Source organism: Cavia porcellus, unplaced genomic scaffold (genome assembly GCF_034190915.1).
Source record: "Cavia porcellus strain 051 isolate PalLab524CR breed Dunkin Hartley unplaced genomic scaffold, mCavPor4.1 scaffold_7, whole genome shotgun sequence".
In the NCBI taxonomy this organism is placed as follows: domain Eukaryota; kingdom Metazoa; phylum Chordata; class Mammalia; order Rodentia; family Caviidae; genus Cavia; species Cavia porcellus.
Window position 1 is genome coordinate 45,292,348 of NW_026947490.1, and position 25,086 is coordinate 45,317,433.

Genomic DNA, 25,086 nt, shown 5'->3' on the forward strand with positions numbered 1-25,086 from the left:
AATTCTTGGAAAAGTCATGCCAGCTGTAAAAGTATCTATAAAATTGTCTGGGTCCTCTGTTATGACACAGCACAGATCCATCTCTCCTCCCACACAGTCCTGCTTTCCTTTCCCTCTTATTGGTCTGTTTCTGAGGCACACAACGTGTCCATGTGAGTCTAATTCTTTAGAGACTAGACATAAAAGCATCCCCTTGACCTTGGACACAAGCATTCTCAGCCAAACAGTCTCCCAAGGTAAAAACCTCAAGTGGCCACTAGATATGAAGTCCTCTCAATGCCCGTTCTGGCTGCATTAAGACAGAAACAGCTGCACAGCACCTAACAATCAGTCACCTAAATCAGGGAGGCCATCACACTGATACAACCAAAGACTCCTGTCATCACTCTAATTTGCAAAGACAGTGCAAAACTGTGCCTGTTTTTAATGTTTGTGTCTGAAACATGGGCATGTTAAATGTGTAGTCTAGAAGTTGCTCTTGCTCAAAAATAAATTAGCTCTATAGGTATTAGAGTTTAATCTAAAATGTATCCAAAGATCTCATGTTCAGAGGTAGGGGCCTGGTAGGCAGAAGTTTTTGCTGGAGACATGATTTCAAAGGGTGTATTGTCACCTCTGGCTCATTCCTCATCCCACTGCTTCCTGCCTCCATGTTATGAGCACCTTTCCTCCACTATGCCATTTCTCCTTGGGAGCTAACCAACCACAGACTGAACTCACTAAAACCGTGAACCAAAAAACCTCTCCACCTTTCAGTTGCAGATGTAAAGGATTTTTTACCCAACAACAGGAATGTGACTGATAATATGGGAGATTTGGAATCTGTTTGAGAGCTCTGAGGTAAGATCCTTTTACTATGCATTTAACAGCTTCTAGACTGAAACTACAATTGATCCTGCCTTTCACCTTATTATCCGGTAGAAATGTGTGACCCACATTTAACCATTCTATAGGGTACCATGAAACTTTTTTTTTTAAATATACTCCTTTTTGCTTCTGTTTCACTGGTTAAATGTATCCCTTGGAATTTGGTCTTATATTATACTGATATATTTTAATAATATAGGTTTTCCAGAGAATTTTAAATTATTGTTAGCACTAATGAATTGTGTGAAATGAAGCATGCATTTGTAAACTGATTGATATGCTGAGGGATTTAAAATGCAAATTTTGAGATTGAAAGTTTGTTTTAATCTCTGCTGCCACATTGTGGCAAAATATGTAAATTTCTTTACTCTGTGCCACTTTGTGGTAAAACACGTGAATTCCTTCTACTCCATAGCCTTCTAATACAGTAGTTACTAAAACCTTGATACAAAACCAGAGGATTTTGTTGTTATGTATATTTTTAATCTGAATTCATAAAATTAAGTTTTTATACAATCTTACATAATTTTATGATTTCTACCTGAGAAGTTACCCTTGACTCAAGTTATTCCAATTTAGTCTCTCTTCTTAGAGCATATTTTCCAGTTTTGGTTGTGTGGTACAAATTTTTGAGTTATCATTCTTCTCTTCTGTGGCTCATGAGTATCATTTATTCTGATCAGTCATCCAAATTTGGCAATGCCAATTTGTTCTTATAAAATAATGTCTTGTTTAAATTTAAGTATTTTTAACTACAAGTGATATTAACTGATTGTTTTTATTGATTCTTATTCCTATTTTCTTCCCTTTTCCACATTCTGATGTACTAACATCTCTTCTTTTTGTTTCTATGTATAAGACATAGTGTCGTTTCTTGTGTGCAACTTTAACTTCAATGGAAGGTAGTATACTGTGTACCATACTTCATCATCCTCTTGAAGTCTTTGCAGTATCACCTTGTTTACTCTATTTTGCCTGCTTCATAGGACCCCATGTGTCCATCAGTGTGTTTACCACTGAGCTCCCACAGCTCTGAGCATCTACTATGCTTCAAAACTGTACACACCTACAAATGTCACGACCAACCTCATTGCTTCCTCATGGACCATGTGAACACTCTCTGGCATATATGTTCAGAAGTGGGACTGCCCATAAATATACTGAGAGAAGGCATGACATGAACTCTCCAGAATTACCACACCTCCATTAGGGCATGAAAACCCTCTCCTATCCCACCTCCCTGAAGACACTAGGCCTCCTCAGCATTTTGGTTTGGTAAATTTCATGATTTAAAATGCTACCTTGTTTAAGTTTGCATTTTTAGTTAATAGTAAGTTAGGATATAACTCATATCATATGCTTACTTTTGGGGGTTTATCAGCAGTGAATAAAAGTTTGCATTATATATATATATATATATATATATATATATATATATATATATATCCCATTTCATTTTGACAACTGCAAACACTTTCTCAAGTGTCCACTATTACTTTTGCAGTATATACTTGGTGGTTGCCATGATCACTTCCTTACAAAGCTAACCGCTATCACAATCGCTCATATTTTTATATTGATTTCAAACAACTCTCTTTTATACCAGTAAAAACTAAGGGCAAAAGTAAAGCCTAATTGATTAATCAATTAGAAAACTTCAAGTGATGTCTTACATTTTACTGTTCAACACAAGTTTTTATTTTAATCAAATATCAGTAGATGGTTCAAGTTGGACTGAAGGACAACAACCAGTTCGGGACACATTTTCAAAAAGGAAGTTGTTTGTTTTCCCTCAGTATTACTCATTTCCCTTCTCTGCCCAGTAATCCTGAAAATTTGCCCAATTGCTTCCCATTATGATAGCTGAGGAAGTTTATATGCCCACTTCTATTTTTAGTACAGTCCGGCAACAAACCTGCCTCACAATTTATAGTGGTAGGTTCAAATGTTTCTTGATGAAATTTATATTATATTTATATTAAACTAATATATAATTAATATATAATATATTAATTATATATTAATATATTATATATTAAAATAATATAAATATATTATTTGTATTATATTAGAGAAAACTATTGTTCCTGAAATATGAACCAATTGTAGTGGAGACAAAGTACTTGCTTAATATAACAAGAGTATATGATTAAAAAGAAAATTGTATTTTTTACCACATAATGAGGTAGATAATGCTTGTCAGTGGAGAAAGGAACAATTTTCAGAGTTTTGCAGAAAATGACTTAATAAAGAGAAAAATCTATGAATCAAAGACAACAAAAATTTATTGCATCTAACACAAAGGAAGAACTAGCTTGGAGTTAGGAAAAATTTATTACTCAGTATTTTCAATGCCTTAGAGCTGTGGTTTCTTCTCAGACAGTTTTAGAACCACTCCATGAATATGACTACCATATGCATAATACAAGCTGAACATGTGGTGAATTAATGAATGGATGGACAAATGAATGAATGCATGAACTTCACCAAGTGGAAATCCTTGAGGAAATGTCCAACATTTTGATTATTTAAGGGCTATTGCCATGAGATATGATTTATTAAGTGCTCTTTCTTTTCACTTCCATGAAAGATCTGAAGGGATATATTTTTCTACTGTTCAGATGAAGATGAGAAAGAAAACCAGGGAATTTTTCCAAAATCACTCACTTAGCCATCAGTGTATAACTAACTGGCACTTTGATTCCTGGTCCATGATATTAGAAAAGTACAGGAAGAGTAACTCAGATATCATCATTAAAATCAAAATAGTACAAAGTTGAACAAAATAAGGACACATGTAAGGAAAATGAATGAAAAGAAATAAATCAATTTTACTGAATAATCAATCTCAGGAATAGAAGAGGAAGATGAGGGAAATGAAAATCAGTGGACACTCCAACACCCACCTCCAGGTCAGAAGCTTTCAGTCACAAACAAGACGAAACCCAGCTGGGTGTGTGGAAGTGAATTGGTTCCCTATGAAATCCAGCACCCATTCAGGCTTCAGATACTGTTCAATCTGGACTCTAGTGAGTCCATTCTCTACCTTCTTCATAGGCTTGATTTTCTGAAAAAAATGACTTGAACTAATGCATGCTATATACCCCACCTCACAATACAGAGAACAAGAAAAAGTATCTCTTTCCCTATTATCAAACACAAGCACCAGACTTCTTTTCAACTAAGCTACCTTATAACAATGTATCCCTGACTCATCTGAGCAAGGGTGAGAGTTATACAAGACTGATTTAACTTATAGATTTATTATAGTTTGGACACCATTATAATGAGGCTGAGAATCTAGAATTTTATATTATTCAGGTAGGTAAAACACTGAATACCTCTTACTGTTTTACTAAAATGAAATACTCCATATAATAAATTATTTTAAATATGTATGAAAATATTTTAAACAGATGCACACAAAAAATTGATTTACTTTCTTCAATTAGAAAAAAAAACCCTAAAAACAGCAGCTCACAGAACTCTATCACTATATTTACCCTATGAAGGTAGTATCAGCCATGTTGACTATAACTTCCATTAATAATCAAAGTGTACTGTAAAACATTAGTTACTTTGACCCCATTTCAATACTAAGGAACAATATACTCTTATTCTCTTTTTCATTCTCTTCAATAACACACTTGTATAACAGTGCTTCACAAATTTTAATGCACTGTGAATCTCCTACTGATTTTGCTAAAACACAAACTATAATTCAGCACTCCTAGAATCACTCACAGATTCTTTTCCTTTGACAAGCTCCAGGGTAGTGAATCTGCTTCTTGTCCAAAAAACACACTGAGTAGCAGGGTGTGCATTCTGCCCAACCCTGGTTTTATTCTAACATCACTCTGTAGCTGGATAATAAAAGTGGTTGGAAGCAACATTGGGTTTCTTCATAGAAAATCAGAGAATAAAAACTGTAGAACAAAAAAAAAATGGGGAGTATCAAGTAAAACACAGGCATTAGGAACCGGGAGAATTTTTTCAAAGACCACAAAGTTGGCGTAAATTCAATACAAATTATTATGGAGAACGTGTCACTTATAAGCAAAACAATTCACAAAGAACGGAGTTGTTTTTTTTTTTTTTCACATAATTTCTTTTTAAGGTTTTGGAGAATTGAAAGGGGTAAGGGTCCTCCAAAACATCCAAGGAAAGTAGGAAGTAAGGCACACAGTTAGTATGATTGAAATGTTGGGGACCTCAGACAAAGGAGATACTGCTTCCCAGTGCGGGTCAGAAAAGGCCTTCTGGAGGAGCTGGCATCAAAAATCTTTCTGGTGATCCATTAATAATCCCTGAACACTGTTCCACTCAGGGTCAAATATTGAATTTTAAAATTTAAGAACTCCACTCAACATCAAATCCTGCAAAATTACATCGGATTATAGGGAGAACTGATCATTCAGAAGTCATTAACACCTTCAAAGATTTCACAGGGAAAGTAAAAGAGATGTCACCACCATGCTACATTCAGGCAGAGGATCAGGTCTGGACACAGGTTGAGCATCTGGGCAGCTGGTCCTCATTTCAAAGGGGGAGCACTTGCAGAAGCTTCACAACGCATTCTGTATAAACCAGATGAAAACAGAGAAGGAGGTGAGACCTAAAAAGTGAAGAGAAGAGGACGAGGGGGGGGGGTAAGGAGAGAGAAAAAAGGAGATGAGGAGAATACACAGTTCTCAGATGAAGAAATACAAATAGAAAATAAATACCTGAAAAAAAGTTCATCATCATTACTCATTACAGAAATGCAAATTAAAACAACATTGATATTCCTCTGACTCCATAAAAAATGGCCAGTATCAAGAAAACTACCAACAACAAATACTGGAAAGGATGTGGGGAAAAGGAACTCTCCTGCACTGTTGGTGGGAGTGTAGACTGGTGCAACCACTGTGGAGATCAGTCTGGAAATTCCTCAAAAACTGGAATTGGAAGTCCCATTCGACCCAGCTATTCCACTTCCAGCCATATGCCCAGAAGAACGGAAAACATCATACCACAGTGATATATGTGCACCCATGTTTATAGCAGCACAATTTGTAATAGCCAGATCTTGGAAACAACCTAAATGTCCATCAACTAAGGAATGGATAAAACAGTTGTGGTATTTTTATACAATGGAGTACTATAAAGAGTGATCACTATATTAACTATAAAGAGTGATCACATTGAGATATTTATAAATAAATGGATACAACTTGAGACCATACACATAAGCAAAATAAATCAAACTCACTTGTATAAACACCATATAGTCTCCCCAGCGTAAGAAATGTTAAGCGCACATAAGAGTTTATGGTAACCATGATTCCCCATTACATTGCTTTGAAGCCTTATGATGTTTGCATTCATTAGTTGAAATGATTTTACCCTGGTTTCTTTGATTTTATTATCTGTGATAGTATGAAGAGCTATTTTGAAGAAAAGAAGACATTATAATAGCCAGTGCTGATTTAATTTCATCCTACTCTGAAGTCCTAACATGCTTTTGTCCTTCTGTTTCCATTGGTTCTACCATGTTGTATCTTATTGGATTTTACTATATGTGATAGTATAAACAAATTTTCTATGGAAAATGAGATAATAGAGTAGCCATTGTTCATTTTTTGTGAGTGGGTTCTGCATGCCCTGTAATATTTTCATTCTTTTGAATGGTTTTGTATTATTTTGTTAGGTTTGATACTATTGTATATGAAGTTATGCTCAACTATTTCAAAGAAAGAGATATTATGGTGGTTACTGCTAATTACGGGTTGTCTTGTGGTGAAATACTGTGTGGCATACACTGTCCTGTTCTGATCTGCTTTGTTATGTCCTCTTTTGTCTTAATCTCTTTAAAATTAAAAAAAAAATAAAAAGAAATGAGGAGACAAATGATGGAGGAGGGAAGAAGGGGAAAAACAGATGGAAAGAACTCACCAGCACTTCCCAAACCAAAACACGAGACCTGTCAGAGAAGCTAGGGGCACTGTCACTGCCACCAAGATCCAACCTCAGGAACTGTGACAATCTGTGGATTCTGTGGGCAACCAAGGATGTTATTTCAGATTCATCTCATTTTACCCTAACCCTTCTATTTGTGAGGATTATCCTGGTTTACTTTTGTTCAATTGAGTGTCCACCACATCATTCTCTTTTTTCCCTCTTCTTTGTACTCATTCTACCGCACAACATCCTTCTGCATCTATGAGTCCCTCATTTTTAACTCTCCTATTCTTTGGATTATATATTTGTTTTCTTTTTGGACTTGGATTCTCTGAAATCCAAAATACTTTCACCTGGGCCTCCTCTGTGCTTGAAGACCTCTTCTTCCAGCCTCTCACCCCAGTGGAGGACGATGTCCTGCCCTCCCAGGCTGCTGTGCTTCACTCAGCAAAACAGTCCAGCAGCCTCCTCATCAGCCACATCTAGGGTTGCTAGAAGATACCACATGTCATCAGCATTAGGCAGGATGTCCCTTCTCTGAGTTTCAGGCTGCTCCTGCTCATTCCGCATCACCCACACAGGCTTTGGATGGAAGCCAGAGACGTGACCCACCAGCCGTAGATGGTCAGGTCTTGAGCTGGGTGCACTGGACAACCAGACCTCAGGCCTTTCTACAAAGGACATAAAGATGTTTAATTAAAGACTGGAACAGAGACTTAGAATTCAGATCTCCATATCACAGATAGACATATCTTTCCTGCTTCAGGAAATCTGGTGCTAATAGTCTATATTTTGATTCTTTTTTATCCTCAAAGAGAAAAAGAAGGCATGATTGTGAAATAAAAAATTTTTGGAGAAAAGTTATACAGCTGACCTTGTCTCTGAAAATGAGCCTTCCCGCATCAAGAAGACTCAAGATGAATCGAGGGCAGACATCACTGATTAATCTATGAATTAGACCCTTGACTCTTCGATGATGACTGTTTTTTTGCAGACAGTCTGAGCCTTTTGCCCACCATTTGGAGATGGTGACCAGGAATTGTTTTGGAAGCTCAGAAAATCAGATCCTTGATAAGCTAACTGGTAGAAATCTTCTATAGAATTTCCAGGGTGCAGCTCAGAGCCGGTTGCCAACTGCAATTCAACGGGATCTGAGGAAGAAAGGTTATGAATTAGAAGGAAGAGGAAAAAATAAAACGAGTGGCCACAAGAAACAGAGGAGAAAATTTGGGGGGTTGAAAGGAAAGGAACATTAGAGATTCAGAGTAAAAAAAAAAATTATTAGGGGTTGGTGGTGGAGGAAACAAATTAATATCATGAGCAAAGGGACCAGTTCAATGAAGGTGACATGAGTGGTGGAGGAGGATTTAGTGAGGGTGCTGAGATCATAATAAGCTACGTGGATGGGGTGCAATGGTTACAGCAACTGCACAGAAAGAGAATACCAAAGACATTGACTAGGAGAAAAAAATCACATTTGAAGGAATCAATAACAAGGAGAAAACTGAAGATACCTAATCAGAAGCTAAGAGAGCATGACCAAATGATATTTGTGAGGAAAGACTGTAAAACACAACCCCACAATCAATGAGAGATGTGTTCCAAAATACCAGCAGATCAAAGTTTTTGATGAATCATAGACTGTGTTTGAACACACACCCAGAGTATGTGGTTTTACATTTATGCTAGAGAGAGAGAGGAGTTAAGATGCAGAGTAAGTAGTAACCTATTCTTAAAAGAATACAAAAACACATACACTCCAACCCCTCCCTCCATTCTTTCACCCAAGGAGAGAACTGAACTCACATTTAAATTGAGATGCAATTATATCTGTATGAAATGCAATGAAGCTCCTTTGAATAAACTTTTCCAGCTTGGGCCAGTCCTTGCTAATATTGCCTCTGGACCAGGGATACAAGAAAATTATGGTTCCAGAGCTGCTGATCCATCTGTGAATCTGCAAGTCATCCAACCATCCTGAAATCAGATGTTGTGCTGAGGAGTGTTTGTAAAAGGATGAGGTCCAGGTAACTTGGAAAGTGACTGGTGCCTTGATCCCTGTTGGGAAAAAGAGGCAGAAAGATAGACAGACATTCAGAAGGAAAGAGTGAGGAAACAGAGTTATCAAAGTAGAACTCAGAACTATCGTTGTCTAAGCAAGACATTGCTGCCACAGGGTCCCCTGGTTTATCAATCCCTTTTAGAAGAGCACAGAGACCTAAAGTCAGAGATACTCACACTGGAACTCTGAGTATGCAGGAATACTCAGGTGGCACTCTTATTTCCCAGATATACATGAGTGGAACTACCAACACACACACATACACACTGTGCAGCAACTGAATTAATACAAGTTCTTAGCAGCTTGATTGTCACTGCCTACGATGAAAGCAGCATGCAGCAGGAGTAGCAGAAACAGCATGGCACTTGCAGAGATTATTAGTTTCTCTCAGAAAACCTGGCCTTTGTTTTCTGTTCTAAACAAACCTACCCCCAATATTGTGCATCTGACTTCCTTCTCCAACTAACAGACAAATTTTTTGTCTAAGACAAATAAAATCTGGTCCTTCCCAAAACCTTGAGCCTCCACTCAGTTGCTCATTTCCTCTCTGCTTCTGACTCTTCATTCAGGCTTCTTCTCTCTTGGATACCAACTTCCATTCTGCTCGCGTTCCTCTAGTCTAATTACTATGGACAAGAGTTATGTGCCCTTGAAAAATTACTTTATAACTGGGGATATTTTATTTCAAGCTGGAGAAAAAGATACAAGTGCATTTGCTAATTTTCTGTCCTCTCACCCTTTTGAATTATTTCCCTTTGTACTGTTTTTCCTGCCTCATCCTCTACCCCTCCAAGTCTGCATCTCTGAGCACTATTTCCTTTATTTACATCATTGTAATGTAATCAATGATCACCTTCTAATCACCCTGTACTATGATGTAAGCTATGGGAAATTGTCCATTATTCTTAGAGAAGAGTGGGAAGCCATCACAAAAACTATAGGAACAGTGAAATACACATAAAAACTCCCTTTTTTGAAACAGTGGCTTAGCAACTACCTGGAACCAAGCATCTTGCTATACTTAATTGTGTGGTTAAAAATACATTCACTTTACTCAAAGAGCATTTGGTCTATGTAAGGTGAAAAATACATCAAGAACATAAATTTTGGAAGGCTTAGTTTTATTATAGATTCTTTAAAAATTCTATTTGAAGCAATTATTTTTTTAAACCAGCAACACTTAATTGACATTTGCCCAATGAGATACTGAATTGGCTTAAGGTTTAGTTCTGTACTGTTATTATATTTAGTACCATCGTATTGTTAGATCTTGAGTTGGCTTATGGGTTACTTCTGTACTGTTATTGTACTTTATTCCCACACAAAAGAGTACCTGAACTTTCTCCCTGATCTGGGGACCCAGGCCGGTTCCCCACCGGACCTCGGGACCAGGCCAGTACAGAGACTGTAGCAGCGGCAATTCGGAGCTCTGCCCAGCCTGCAGAAACTTTCTCCCTGACCTGGGGACCCACGCCAGTTCCCCACCGAACCCGGTGACCAGGCCAGATCAGAGACTGTGGCAGCGGCAGCTGGGAGATCCACCCAGCCTGAGGAGACACTCTTCCTGGCCTGAGGAGCAGGCCATAGTTCCCTGCTGGGTCCAGTGAGTGGGGCCATCACAGGGTACCCCATCCCAGGCTGGTGGATCTCTCTCCCACACCTGGAACAACACTTGAAGCTCCGAAATACAGGAAAATGACAAAATGAAAGTCCAAAATGCAATCTCAAACATCCATCCCATCCCAAGAAAGCCCAGGAGCCATGTGCATAGTAGAATACACAGGCCACATGCTTGAAATACCTGAAATAATGGTAACTGAAATAAAGAAGCAAGTATGGGAAGCTTTAAAGAAATTCAAACTAGAAACATTCTCTCAGATGAAAGAAGAATTGATAAAAGAAATGAAGCAGATGCTAAACATAGCTAAAGAAGAAGCAGTTTAAAATTAGAGGAACTAAACAAAAAGAATCCCTTGATGAACAATATAAGAAACAAACAGGATACATAAAACAGATGCAAAGAGATATAAAGGAAATCAAAAACTCCATTGAAAGTTGTAAAAACCGCCTCAATGAATGTGAAGATAGAATCTCAGACCTCAGAGACAAGATTGCATCAAGTGAACAGGAAAGAAAAGATCTTTTAAAAATAACAAGAAATCAGGGAATAACAATTCAACACCTACAGGATGACGCTAAGAGAAACAACATAAGGTTGATAAGGATAAACGAAAAAGAAGGGGACAACATAAAGAAGGTCAAGAGGATATTTAGAGAATTAATAGCTGAAAATTTCCCAAACAAGAGATTGGAAACTGATATCAAGATCAATGAAGCATATAGATCTCCAAATAGTCAAAACCAAAATAAATCTACACCCAGACATATAATAATGACCATCTCAGAAATTGAACAAAAGAATAGAATATTAAAGGCTGTCAGAGAGAAAAAAACAGATCACCTATAAAGGAAAACCTATTAGAATTACAGCAGACTTCTCAGCACAAACAATAAAGTCAAGACGAGCATGGAGTGATCTATTTCAGATCCTAAAGGAAAATGATTTCCAACCTACGCTAATGTACCCTGCAAAACTGTCCTTCAAATTTGATGGAGAAATAAGATACTTCCATGACAAAGATCAGCTGAAAAACTTCATGATCACCAAGCCAACCCTGCAAAGAATACTCAAAGACAGCCTAGATACATTTAGGAAAAAACCACTAAACAGAGCGGACAATTGAACAGAAGAAATATAAACATGCAACAGCAGAAAGATAATATGTCTACCATAAACCAATTTATAACACTTCTTACTATGAATGTAAACGGTATTAATACACCAATTAAATGAAACAGACTGGCAGAATGGATCAAGAAACAAAATCCAACCATATGCTGTTTACAAGAAACCCACCTAACTCAAAAGGACACTCACAGACTCAAAGTCAAAGGATGGAGAACAACACTCCATGCAATAGGAATGCAAAAAAAAAAAAAAAAAAAGGCAGGGGTAGCTATTCTGTTTGCAGACAAAGTCAACTTCAAGCCAATAATGATTAGAAAGGATAGAGAAGGTAACTACATACTGGTTAGGGGAAAACTTCAATAGGAAGAGATAACTATCTTAAATATATATGCACCAAACAACAGAGGACCCAGTTATATAAAACAAGTACTAACAGAAATGAAAAACCAAATCAGCAGTAACACAATTCTGACAGGAGATCTTAACACACCATTGACACCAATGGACAGATCAACCAAACAGAAAATCAACAAAGAAATAAAAGAACTGAATTGCACCTGTGAACAAATGGTCTTAATAGTCATATACAGAGTATTCCACCAAACAATAACAGAATACACATTCTTCTCAGCAGTACATGGGTCATTTTCTAAAATAGATGTTATATTAACACACAGAAAATATTTCAATAAATGCAAAAGAGTTGAAATTATCCCTTGCATGCTATCGGACCATAGCGCCATGAAATTAGTAATTAATGATAAAAGATACTGCAAAAATCCCACAAACACATGGATACTGAATAACACACTCCTGTGTAATCAGTGGATCACAGAGGAACTTAAAAAAGAAATTAAGGAATACCTACAAACACATGAAAATACAAATACAACTTACCGGAATCTATGGGATCCAATGAAAGCCGTCCTCAGAGGAAAATTTATTCACTGAGCTCCCACATCAGGAAAACAGAATGAATACAAATAAACAACATGGTGCTACACAACAAAGAGCTAGAAAAAGAAGAGCAAGTCAAGCCCAAAGCCAAAAGAAGAGAGGAAACTATAAACATCAGAGCAGAAATAAATGCAATAGAGACTAAGAAAACAATCCAAAGAATCAACGAATCAAAAAGTTGTTTCTTTGAAAGAATAAATAAAATCAATAAGCCCCTAGCCAACCTTATTTTAAAAAGGGAAGAGCTCAAATCCATGCAGTAAGAAATGAAAAAGGTGAAGTCACTACAGACTCAATAGAAATACAGAAGATCAATCAACACCTGTTTCAAAAACCTCTACTCTCAAAGCTTGATAACACAGAAGAAATAGACAGATTCTTAGAAACATATGAAGCACCAAAGCTAGATCAAGAGGATGTAAAACTGCTGAATAACCCAATCTCTATCAATGAAATTGAACATGTAATTAATTTCTTACCTAGAAAGAAGAGCCCAGGCCCAGACGGATTCACTGCAGAATTATACAAGAAATACAAAGAGGACCTAATGACAACACTCCTCAAACTCTTCAATGAAATTGAAAGGGAAGCAATCCCTCCCAAGTCATTCCTGGACACAAATATTGCTCTTGTACCAAAACCTGGGAAAGACCCAACCGAAAAAGAGAACTACAGACCAATCTCCCTAATGAACACAGATGCAAAAATCCTCAATAAATTATTGGCAAATAGGAGGCAGCAAATCACCAAGAAGATTATACAACATGACCAAGTGGGATTCATCCCAGGGATGCAGGGATGTTTCAACATATGCAAACCAATAAATGTAATCCACCATACCAATACAGCCAAAAGTAAGAATCACATGATCATTTCCATAGATGCAGAAAAAGCCTTCGATAAGGTCCAACATTCATTCATGATAAGAACTTTACAGAAAATTGGAATAGATGGTCTTTACCTCAATATAGTAAATGCTGTCTACAACACACCAACAGCCAGTATCATACTAAATGGCCAAAAATTGAAAGCCTTTACTTTGAAATCAGGCACAAGACAAGGATGTCCTTTTTCACCTCTCCTATTTAATAATGTACTGGAAGTACTAGCCAGAGCAATTAGACAAGAGAGAAAAATAAAAGGGGTAAAGATAGGAAAAGAAGAAGTTAAATTGTCATTATTTGCAGATGACATGATACTCTACATAGAAGACCCCCTAAACTCCATTGAAAGACTCTTAGATATAATAAATAAATTCAGTAATGTAGCTGCGTACAAAATCAATACTCCAAAATCAATAGCATTCTTATACACTAACAACAAAATCACAGAGAGAGAAAAAAGAGAAGCCACACTCTTCACACTAGCAAGCAAAAAATGAAATATTTAGGAATTGCTCTTACAAAAGAAGTGAAACCTATACAGGGAAAATTATAATACACTGAAGGAAGAAATTGAAGATGATCTCAGAAAATGGAAAGACATCCCATGTTCATGGATATGAAGAATAAACATTGTGAAAATGGCCATTCTCTCAAAACTGTTATACAGATTCAATGCAATCCCAATAAAAATACCATCAACATACCTTATAGATCTAGAGAAATCACTCCTAAAGTTCATCTGGAACCAGAAGAGACCTAAAATATCAAAGGCAATTCTAAGCAACAAAGGCAAGGCAGGAGGAATCACAATCCTTGACTTGAAGTTATACTACAAAGCAACAGTAGTAAAATCAACATGATACTGGAATCACAACAGAGCAGAGGATCAATGGAATAGATTAGAAGATACAACCACAACTACAAACACACTCAACCACCTTATCTTCGATAAAATAGCCAAGCAGGCAAAATGACAGTCTTTTTTAATAAATGGTGTTGGAAAAACTGGCTCTCCATTTGCCAAAAACTAAAACTCGACCCAAGCCTATCACCATGTACTAAATTAAAATCTACATGGATCAAAGATCTGAATATTAAAACAGAAACACTAAATCTATTGGAAGACAAATTCGGTAGAAACCTTGAAGGCATAGGGTTAGGTAGAGAATTCATGATCAGGACTCAAACTGCACGGGAAATACTTCCCAGAATCAATAACTGGGACCACCTCTTATTAAAAAGTTTCTGTAAGTCAAAAAACAAAACAAACAAACAAAAAAAAAATCAAAAAAACTCCAGCATAGTGAAAAGAAAACACACAAATTGGGAAAACATCTTAGTGAACTCCCCCTCATACAAAGAACTTTTGTTTAAAACATGTAAGAATTAAAAAAAAATCAGACCCCCAAAATTGAAAGATCCAATCCAAAAATGGGCATATGAGATGAACACACACTTCTCAGAGGAAGAAATACAAATGGCAAATAAATACATGAAAAAATGTCCATCATCGTTAGGTTATTAGGGAAATGCAAATTAAAGCCACACATCTCACTCCTGAAAGGATGGCCAGGATCAAGAAAACCAACAACAACAAGTGCTGGAGAGCCTATGGGGAAAAAAGAACTCTCCTACACTGTTGGTGGGAGTGTAGACTGGTACAACCTTTGTGGAGGTCAGTCTGGAGATTCCTCAAAAACCTGGGATTGGAAGTCCCATTTGTTCCAGCTATTCCACTTCTAGGCATATTCCCAGAAGAACTGAAACCATCATACCACAGTAATATATGCGCACCTATGTTTATAGCAGCACAATTTGTAATTGCCAGATCTTGGAAGCAACCCAAATGTCCATCAACTGAGGAATGGATAAAAAAGCTGTGGTATTTCTACACAATGGAGTACTACTCAGCTATAAAGAAGGATCACACTGATGTATTTATCAATAAATGGGTGCAGCTTGAAACCATACTCATAAGTGAACAAAATCAAACTCGTATTTGTGAACACCAAATAGTTTCCCTAATGTAGTAAATGATTCAAATATATAAAAGTACATGATAAACATGATTCCCCATTATGTGGCTTTGAAACCTTACAAAATTTTCACTCATTAATTGGAATGGCTTTATTCTGGGCTGTTTGATATTATGGCCTGTGATGCAATGAACAGCTACTTTGAAGAAAATAATACATCATGATGGCTAGTGCTGATTTAATACCATCTTGTCTTAAAGCCACACCAAACTATGGCTCTTCTGTCTCCATTGATTTTCTCATGTTGTAACTTGCTGGATTTTATCATATGTAGTACTATAAACAAAAATTGTTATAGGCAAAGAGATAATATAGAAATCATTGATCATTTTTTTTTTCTATTAGCTGGTTCTAAATACTCTACAAAGCTTTCCTCCAATTGAATGGTGTTACACAGTCTTGATATGTTTGATGCTATACATATGAAGTTATATTCAAATATTTCAAAGAAAAATACACTATGGTAACTACTATTAAGTCGGGTTATTTGGTGGTGAAACACTAGGTTGCTGAAAGTGTCATGCTTTAACCTGTATTGTTATGCCCCCTTTTATCTCATCCTCTCCGTTATTCATTAAAAAATTATTTCATTTTTTAAATTCCATTTTTAAACTAAGGGGAAAAAATCAAATATCTAGAAGGATATATTATAGTAACTTTTATGATTTCCTATCAACTAAAGTCCTGTTTTGACTGATTAAACTCTATTCTGCTCTGTATGAAAGTATCAAGTATCAGAGTATAGGCAACTACTATAAAGGCAATAAGATTCACTATGATTCCCATTCTGATTTGACTATTATCCTCTTTTGAGGTGCTGTAAGACTTACAAATTTAGGTTTTATTGGTCTTGTTCTCTACTGTTATGTTTAACTCTATAATACCTAAAGAGATAGACAATTCATCTTAAGGATACAAGAGGCAATATGGTAACCATTGTTGATAACCTTGTACTCTGTTGTTACATCTTGTGCTATGTCTATCCTTGGTTTTGACTGATAGCTTTATTTTATCATGCTTAATTTTATTCTCTTACCAAAAAAAATAATAAAATCTAAGGGAGCAATAAAGCCCAAAATTTATGAATTTTGTTGTAATAAAGAGAGGGAAAGAAAAGTGCCCTGAAGGATACAACAGCAAGGGTGTTAAGTGTGTTGCATAGAAGACCATATTAATAGTTTAGATTGGATTACTGAACACAACTGCTTGCAGTCTCACTGTCTGAATGTTCGCTTTGTGTGCTTTGATCCTGTGACCTGAAACACCGTTTCTAAGATGATAGCGAGTAATCTATTAACTGGTGATAGCATACTGTTTTTTGTTTTTTGTTTTTTTTTTGCTTTTCTGTAGTTCTGAATTACTTGTACCCTTACACTGTTTTGTTTTGTTCTGCTTTTTTCTTCTTTTTTTTTCCTTTTAAATAAAATATTAAAACAAAAAGAGTAACTGATGAGTTGAGAACACTTAGATTTCTTGAGTGGGTACATGTATTCAGCTTATGCCACTAATTATTATTTTTATTTATAGAGGGCATCTTCAAAATAAAATTTATAAGGAATAAAGTTTATTTGTAATCCCATATAAAGAAATGAAAGTGAGTATATAGATTAGTGGCACAAGGCTTGAGTTGGATTCCTGACCCAGAAAATTTAAAAAGGCCAGAGATTTAGCTTAGCAGCACAGCACCTACCTGGCAAGCCCAAAGTCATGATTTAGATCTGCAGTACAAAGAAAGAAAGATAGAAAAAGAAAGAAAGAAAGAAACAAAGAAAGAAAGAAAGAGCCTTAGTTTTATTTAGGGTACTAAGTATAAAGATAACATAGAGGTACTGTAAGTATTCTGTTACTTATATACCAATTTAGTGAAAACTCATGAAAGATAATGTTAATGGGGTATTCAGAAGTCCGTTATCCAGGATTCCCCTCTCTAACTCCTACTTGAATGTTCCATGGCTGTCTCCATCTGAAATTTGTTTCTGTTGGGTAAGTTTGCCTTCCTTGATCATGGTGTTTATAACTGTGTAAAGCGCTGAAATAGTTTCATTATTTATAGAAATATGTTTTTTTCTATATATTTGTTAATCCATGGTTTAAAACAAAATAAATTATTCCAAGTAAATTTTAGAAAAGAGATTAATTTTTTGCAAAGTTAAAATGAGGCTACAAAATTCTGAGCGGCTAACTTTTATGAAGCAGGGCTGGTGATACAGCTTAGAGGCACAGTGCCTGGGAAGTACAAGAACCAGAGCTCAATTCCCAAAAGCAAAATAATAATAATAATAATAATAATAATAATAATAATAATATCTAAAAAATTTTAAAGAGAAAAAAGAAAAATCAAGAAGCAAACAAACCTAAAAAACAACAAAACAAAATGACAACTAACAATAGCTATACAGGTTTTCAAAACAAGATGACTGGAATTCAATGATGGTTGTTAATAGTGAATATTGTTATCTTCCAAATAATTGTTCAATTTACTAGAAACAGGAATAAAATAAAACAGTAAAATGAAACAAAACATTAGATTTAAAAAACAAGACAGGAGGAATTTCCCTACAGTTCCCAAAGGCACAATGCCATCCCCCAAATATATGCCCAGACTATCAGCTCCATGTCTGCAAAGCTAATCAAATATGAGCATCAAGCTATTTCTTTCACCTCAGTTACTATCATCTCACCCTGAGTCCTCCAAATCAGCCAGTTCCTTAACTGGATGAAAGGATATGTTTTTTCTGGTTTCCCAACCAGCGCACCAGCTGACTTCACAGGAAGGCATGGCTGCTTTTCTTGTTGAATCTTTTCCCAATTCCCATGGTGAAGCCTGGCTCATGAGAAGGCATGGTTTATCTTCATTCTGAGTTGCTTCCTGATCCCCATTGTGGAGCCTAGATCACAGGTAGATGTGGTCTGTCTTTTTTGCTAAGTCTTTATGTGGTTTGTCTTTTTGCTGATTCCCATGGTGGAGCCTGGCTCAGAGGAAGACCAAAAATAAATGTTATGGTACATACCGGTAACCTTAGGTGTTCAAGAGGTTGAAGCAGAATATTTATGAGTGTGAGGCTCACTTTGGCAGCATAGTGAGACACTATAAGAAAAAAATGTAGCAGGGAGGAGAAGGAGGAGGAGAAGAAAGAGAAAGAGGAAGAAGGAGGAGGAGGCTATTGATAAAGTTAAAGAAGGCTTAGGAGAAAAGAGAAAGAGGAAGAAAGAAAAGAAAAAAGGAGGATAAGAAGCAAGAAGGAGGAGAAGGAAGAAGAGGAAGAGGGAGGGAGAAAGGGAAGGGAAAAAACTCTGGGAAGAATTTCACTTCCGTACTTACGGATTTTAAAATCTGGACAATCAAAATCACAACTTATGATTCCATCAGAGATGTAAAATCTCAGGTCAACCTTGTAATTTAAAATGTAAGGAAAACTGATATGAAAAGCTCTTGCTTCCATGGTATGGATGCAAATACTATACAAGCCACGTGGAAAATTTCAGATGAAATTGTCAATCAATTACTAAAGGACAGGATGTGTATATGGAAGCCCTGGCATTCACATACATCATGTTAATGTCTGGGCTCTTTTTTCTAAAAAAAAACTTGTCCTTCTCCCTGACTGCATGAGTCTTTGGGAAACATTCAGACAGAAACTGTAACATGAATGGATTAGTACCCTGAGCTGAACTTAAAACCAAGAAAGGGATGATTAAAGTGAAAACAATGCTGGAATGAGTTACAGAAGTGTGGTTCAAATTGGCAAAACTTGGCCCTCAGGAGAAACCATAATGTCACCCTGAGACACCCTGAGAGAGGCCTCAGAATCTCACTCCCTCTGGTATTTTTTGACTCTAAGGTATGTGTCCCTTGGACTGTACTAAACCCTGGAGCATCCTATCAAGGTATTTAGCATCTATTTCAGGGTCACTGTAATAGCTGCCTGTTGTTACTGCCTTATGTCACTAGTGTCATGTGGAACACTGAGTCTACTTGATCAGTGTCAATTAATAATACAATAATACAACATAATACAATTATTATGTCTTTGGTGTCATGGCTGTATTAAGACTTGTTCTTGTATATGAATCTACACTGTATGGAATACACTGGGGAGTCCTATCCAAAATAAAAGACGTATGATGAAAAAAAAATCATGTGGATGACAACTGACAGCCTCTGTCTTGTGTCTATCTTTCATCTAATAAAATACAGTCTGATGTGATGAATTCTTGGAATACTGGTAAAAGATATATACTTTGATGTCCGGAGATCTGTTCTGGATTTTCTAGAAGGCAATGAGAATCTTTCATGTACAATAAACAATAATGTATTTATTTTCAGTAGTAGAGAATGTGGCATCATTCATTGTGCATTTTTAGCCCACATAATAAAGTCAGTAACTGGTATAATTAATATCATTTATTACTACATTTCTTCCAGGAAAAACATAAGGCAATTTAAGCCAATCCTATTGAGCACAGCTCATATTTTTCAATTGTACTCAAAATATATATTTTAAAATAGTCAAAGTCATATTGACACAAGATAGGTGCTAATGTCTTAGGATAAATATCTCTGATTGCTTGTCAAAACATACTTGGTTCTTTCCTCCACCTAAAATGCCTTGTGGAAATATTGGTAAGGCATGAATAAGAGAGAAGGTTCTCATCACACTTAGTGTTTTCTTAACACAGGAGTGACAGTGTGGCCAGATTTCCTCTGACTTTGACTTAATATAGAGACATAAAGATATTTTTCCTAGAATTTTACTTATCTCAAAAATATTTGGTATTTAGAATTTCATAGCTTAAGATTACTTGAAGTGAAGGCATCATAAAAAGAGCAAGTGCCAGTATTTTACACTCAGAATTCTACAGTATAAACTAATTTTGTTAGGATTATAAATTGCAGTGTTTGTCATGTTTGATTCTAGAATTTGTTTCTGTGTTTATTCAGGCTCAGAAAATTATTTGCTAACATATGAATGAATACCAGTAAAGCTTCCACATACTTCCTATTGTCGGCCTCCCCCATTCACTTTTTCGGGTTAGCCTAGATTTGTCTTTTCAGTTGTCTACAAGGGTGCATGCATGCTTCATGATCCTTATTTTTCTTAGCCCTGTATTTCAAATTCAAAATAATATATTTTCTTGGATCCAAAACTGTTTCAATATGTTGATTTCACAAAATAAAGAAAAGGAACATGGTGTTAATTCTTAAGCCCTCTTCTTTTGTCTATCATTTTTTTCACCGTTATCTCTACATATTTCTGGAAATACTCTAATCCTCCTTCCTTTCATGTGTCAGATTTAACCCCTTTGAATATCTGTGTTAAGCTCAAGTTGCTTGATATGTAGCAAATTACTAAAATCACTATTCTCTCACATGTCCACGCTGACCTTTGATTAAGTGGCTAGAGACAGTCTAAAATCTACTTCTCCTTTTATAGAAATTGAAAATATAAAACATTTTTACATTTCCTTGATTATTTCTCTGTAGTTTTATGTTTCATTTACTTCTCTTTTAGCCTTATATTGTTGCTATCAGAGCTCATTCATGTTCACAGTACTGGTTTGGTTGTACTGGAATTAACATTCACAACATTCAAATTTATGACAGCTCATGAGATATCTTTAATTTTCATTCAGATTTTTCAAAGTAGAAGAAGGATACCCAGATCTCACCAATAAAAGGAATTAGCAAAGTATTGTGAGAAAATTAATATTATATTTACTGTAATAAAAAATAGAAATAAATTTTTTCAAATAATTTTTGTGGCTTCTAACTTTTCCTTAGATTTCTGATTTTTTTTTCACCATCTTGTGAAGTGAGGTCTTTGTAGTTTCTATCTTTTCCTTATATTCTTTTTTACATATAATATTTATATTAAGTTCATGAAAGGCAAAGCAAAATCTTTATGAAACTGGACAAGAAAAAAAAATGGAACTTTATCAGGCCGAGGGCACATTAACATATAAACATAATACCAGTAAACAGAATTAATACCTAGAAAGAAACCTGTGCATCTACAGCCATCTCAACAAGATTTCCCAAAATGCATATTTGAGAAAACAAATTTTTCTCCTCAAATAATCTTGGGAAAACTGGATATCCACATATAAAACTTGAAAATGAGATTCTTATCACTCTAGCCTCATTCTTTCCTTGCTCCTCATTCATTCATTGTGTATTTGTTCCTTTCAAAAATTTATAGAGGGAGTTAAGGATCCAGAAAGTTGAGTAAAAGAATCCATGTAAATGCTGAAGTTTATACCATTAAACATGAAGAAATCAAGGAATTCCATATAAGCAATATTTTGATATGGTGTTACATATTGTATTAACAATATTATAAAAACAGCATTTTACCACTGTTTTAATAACAGAGACTTTTTCCACATTTTGACAGTTTTCTAGGTGTTGATTTGTATTAGAGTACTATATACGGTAATGCCTTTCATTCCACTGGAATTTTTGTACAGGTTTAAAATGATTAGATTAATGGCTAAGGATGTAGCTCAATAGCACTCCACTCTACTGGCAAGTGCAAAGTTATGACTTTGATTCCCAGTACAAAACCAAACAAAATAAACAAAAATAACCTGGCCTGGTGGTGCAATATTTTTGTCCCAGAACTCTGGAGGCTGAGGTAGGAGGATTACAGTAAGTTTGAGACCTATCTGTGTTACAACGTGAACTTAAGGACAACTTAAACTGCGTAGCACTCTCAAAAAACACCAAAAAAAAATTTGACCACCAATTACTTAATTAAAGGCATTCCAGTGTCATTAGCCTCTATTTATTAAAACAGATATAATCTTGTCAAAAAGTAAGCTAGAATAAGAGATATATTTTTGCCATATTTTGAGTTGTACAGGATTTTAATCTATGTGATATCTACTATATTTTCCTCTAGATTTATATGCCTTCACTGATTTTATTGTCACAGTTGAACATTATACAGAGTGTGTTAAAGTGGAAGTCAAAATATGAAAATGGAAAACCAGACGCAGAAACCTGGGACTTGCCGACCTAGACAATGATGAAATAGGAAAGTGGAGAAAAAGAACATTGGAAAAAAGTAATGGGACAACAGAGAGGAGATACTCATTTGGGTGGATAAATGATGAATATATTCCTAGGAAGATGCAGGACAGAGGTGGAGCAGATATTTAGAATTTTTTGGGCATCTAGATATATCAATTATGGCTTATGCAAGTGGAGAGAAGTTTCTTGCCAGATAGGGATTTTCTGAGCTCACATGAAGAAAGCTGAGGACAGGGAGAGAAACTAGGACTCAGGGAGACAAGAGTCAGTCTGGAAGTCAGGACCACAGGGGAAATGGAGTAGGAGAACCTCGAGAGTGGGAGGCAAATGATTCACTGATACAAAATTTCCATGAGGAAGAGATTGTCAGGTAAAAGAGAGAGAAAGTCACTACTATGAAGTACAGAGCATAAAAGAGTTGCTAAACTCAGAGATCAAACACCAACTGAGGTAAAGAAGATCTCTCTCAGTGAAATGCTGCTCCTGACACTGGCATTGCTTGCATATCTCTTCCCAGCTGGTAACACTCAGAACGGTAAGAGGAGCTCTGGCATCTCCTGACTCTGGTGCATGGGATCAGTAAAGGCAGGCTGTGTTCACCAGGAGGCATTGAGGGTCTGAGTCCTAAAGTCTCCAGGCCTCTTCTAACATTCTGGAGGTTGGGGCTGGAACCTGATGCTCTGGGGCTCTCAGATGGGTCAGATCTCATGTTTTGTACACATTCAGAGTTTTGTTGTCTTTCCTTCTTGCTTTCTTTCTTTTCTCCACTTTAGGGTTCCTTTTTTCACAGCCTTACAGGGATTGACTTCTTCCCGTGCCATCCAAATCTCGTCCTTTTTCAACCATAGCATGGCACAAAGTTGATGCCCAGGCTGGTTGGCAAATATGGAGCCTGTTAGCTTCGACAGCGACACAGGCACTATCATATTTAAGAAACCATGGTCTAAAGGAGACTTCACCAATCATGAGATTTTGGAGTTGATGGAGCTATTTCAAGTCTACATGTTGGGATTCGTCAGAGAAGTCCAGGAACTTATGAATGATTTCCAGTTGCAGTGTGAGAATAATCTTAAGATTAAGGGGCAGGAGTTTTTCAAGTGTTTTATCCTGTCTTGCTTCAGGTCATGGACATCTTTTGTCCTTCCACCTCCTTCCACCTTCTCTAATTGCTCTTTTTAGAGAAGTCTCTTTTCATGTTCCATATTCTACAATGCATTCCTTAATATGCTGCCTCTGATACATTAAGGGCTCCATTTTTTTAACCAATCCCAGGATTGTCTTATGTCAATTTGCACCTTACTTTCCCACACTGTGCCTCTGTGAACTAAATTGTGCCTTCCTTCTCTCATTCATTATTTTCACCTTCTCTTCCCTTTCTTTCCTCCTCTGATTACCTGCTGATTCATTCTGGAATTTTGCACTTGTGCTCCTTTGTACCTTCTTTTCCTCTGCAACTCTTCTAAATCTGGTTAATAAGAAATCAAAAAAGTTACTATACTATATCCTGCTAATTTTTAAAAAAAATTTCCCTTAATTGAAAGATAATAATAAAAAATAAATAAATTTTAAAAAGGGGGAGGTTGAGATAAAAGAGAACAGAACAACATAACAATACTGGTCAGAACAGAACAATGTAAGCAACATAGTGTTTCAACAAAAGATAAAGTGACTTAACAGTAGTTACCATAGTGTCTTTTTCCTTGAAATATTTGAATATAACTTCATATACTATAGCATCAAACATATCAAGGAAGTGTGAAATCATTCAAGAGGATGAAAGTATTACAAGGTATTTAGAACCAGCTAACAGAAAATGAAAAATGGTTTCTATATTATCTCTTTGTGTATAAAAAATTTCTGTTTATACTATTATATATAATAAAATCCAATAAGATACAACATGATAAAAGGAATGGAGACAAAAGAACAATAATTTGATTGGACCTCAGAACAAGAAGATACTAAATCAGCACTAGCTATTATAATGTATTGTTTTCTTCAAAATAGTTGTTCATATCATCACAGACAATAATATTAAACATCCCAGAATAAAACCATTCCAATTAGTGAGTGAAAACTCTATAAGATTTCAAAACTATATAATGGGGAATCATGATTACCACACACTTCTATGTATTTGTATCATTTCTTACACTAGCGAAACTATTCAGTATTCATACATGTGAGTTTGATTTATTTCACTTATGAGTATTGTCTCAACCTATGCCCATTTATTTATAAATATCTCAATGTGATCATTCTTTATAGTTGAGTAGTACTCCATTGTATAAAAATAGCTCAACTTTTTTATCCATTCCTAATTTGTTGGACACTTAGGTTGTTTCCAAAATCTGGCTATTACAAATTCTGCTGCTATAAATATGGTTGGATATATATCACTGTGGTATGATGTTTTCAGTTCTTCTGGGAATATGCCTGGCAGTGGAATAGCTGGAACATGTGGGACTTCCAATTTCAGCTTTTTGAGAAATTTCCAGATTGACTTCCACAATGGTTGCACCAGTCTACACTCAAACCAACAGTGCAGATTAGTTCCT

The 25,086-nt window shown here is 35.9% G+C and overlaps 1 pseudogene; it reads right to left on the minus strand.

Moving 5' to 3' along the window:
• Positions 1-23,454, minus strand: part of LOC134477095 (T-cell surface glycoprotein CD1a-like) — a 31,403-nt pseudogene extending 7,949 nt beyond the window's left edge.
• Between the last annotated feature and the right edge of the window lie 1,632 nt (positions 23,455-25,086).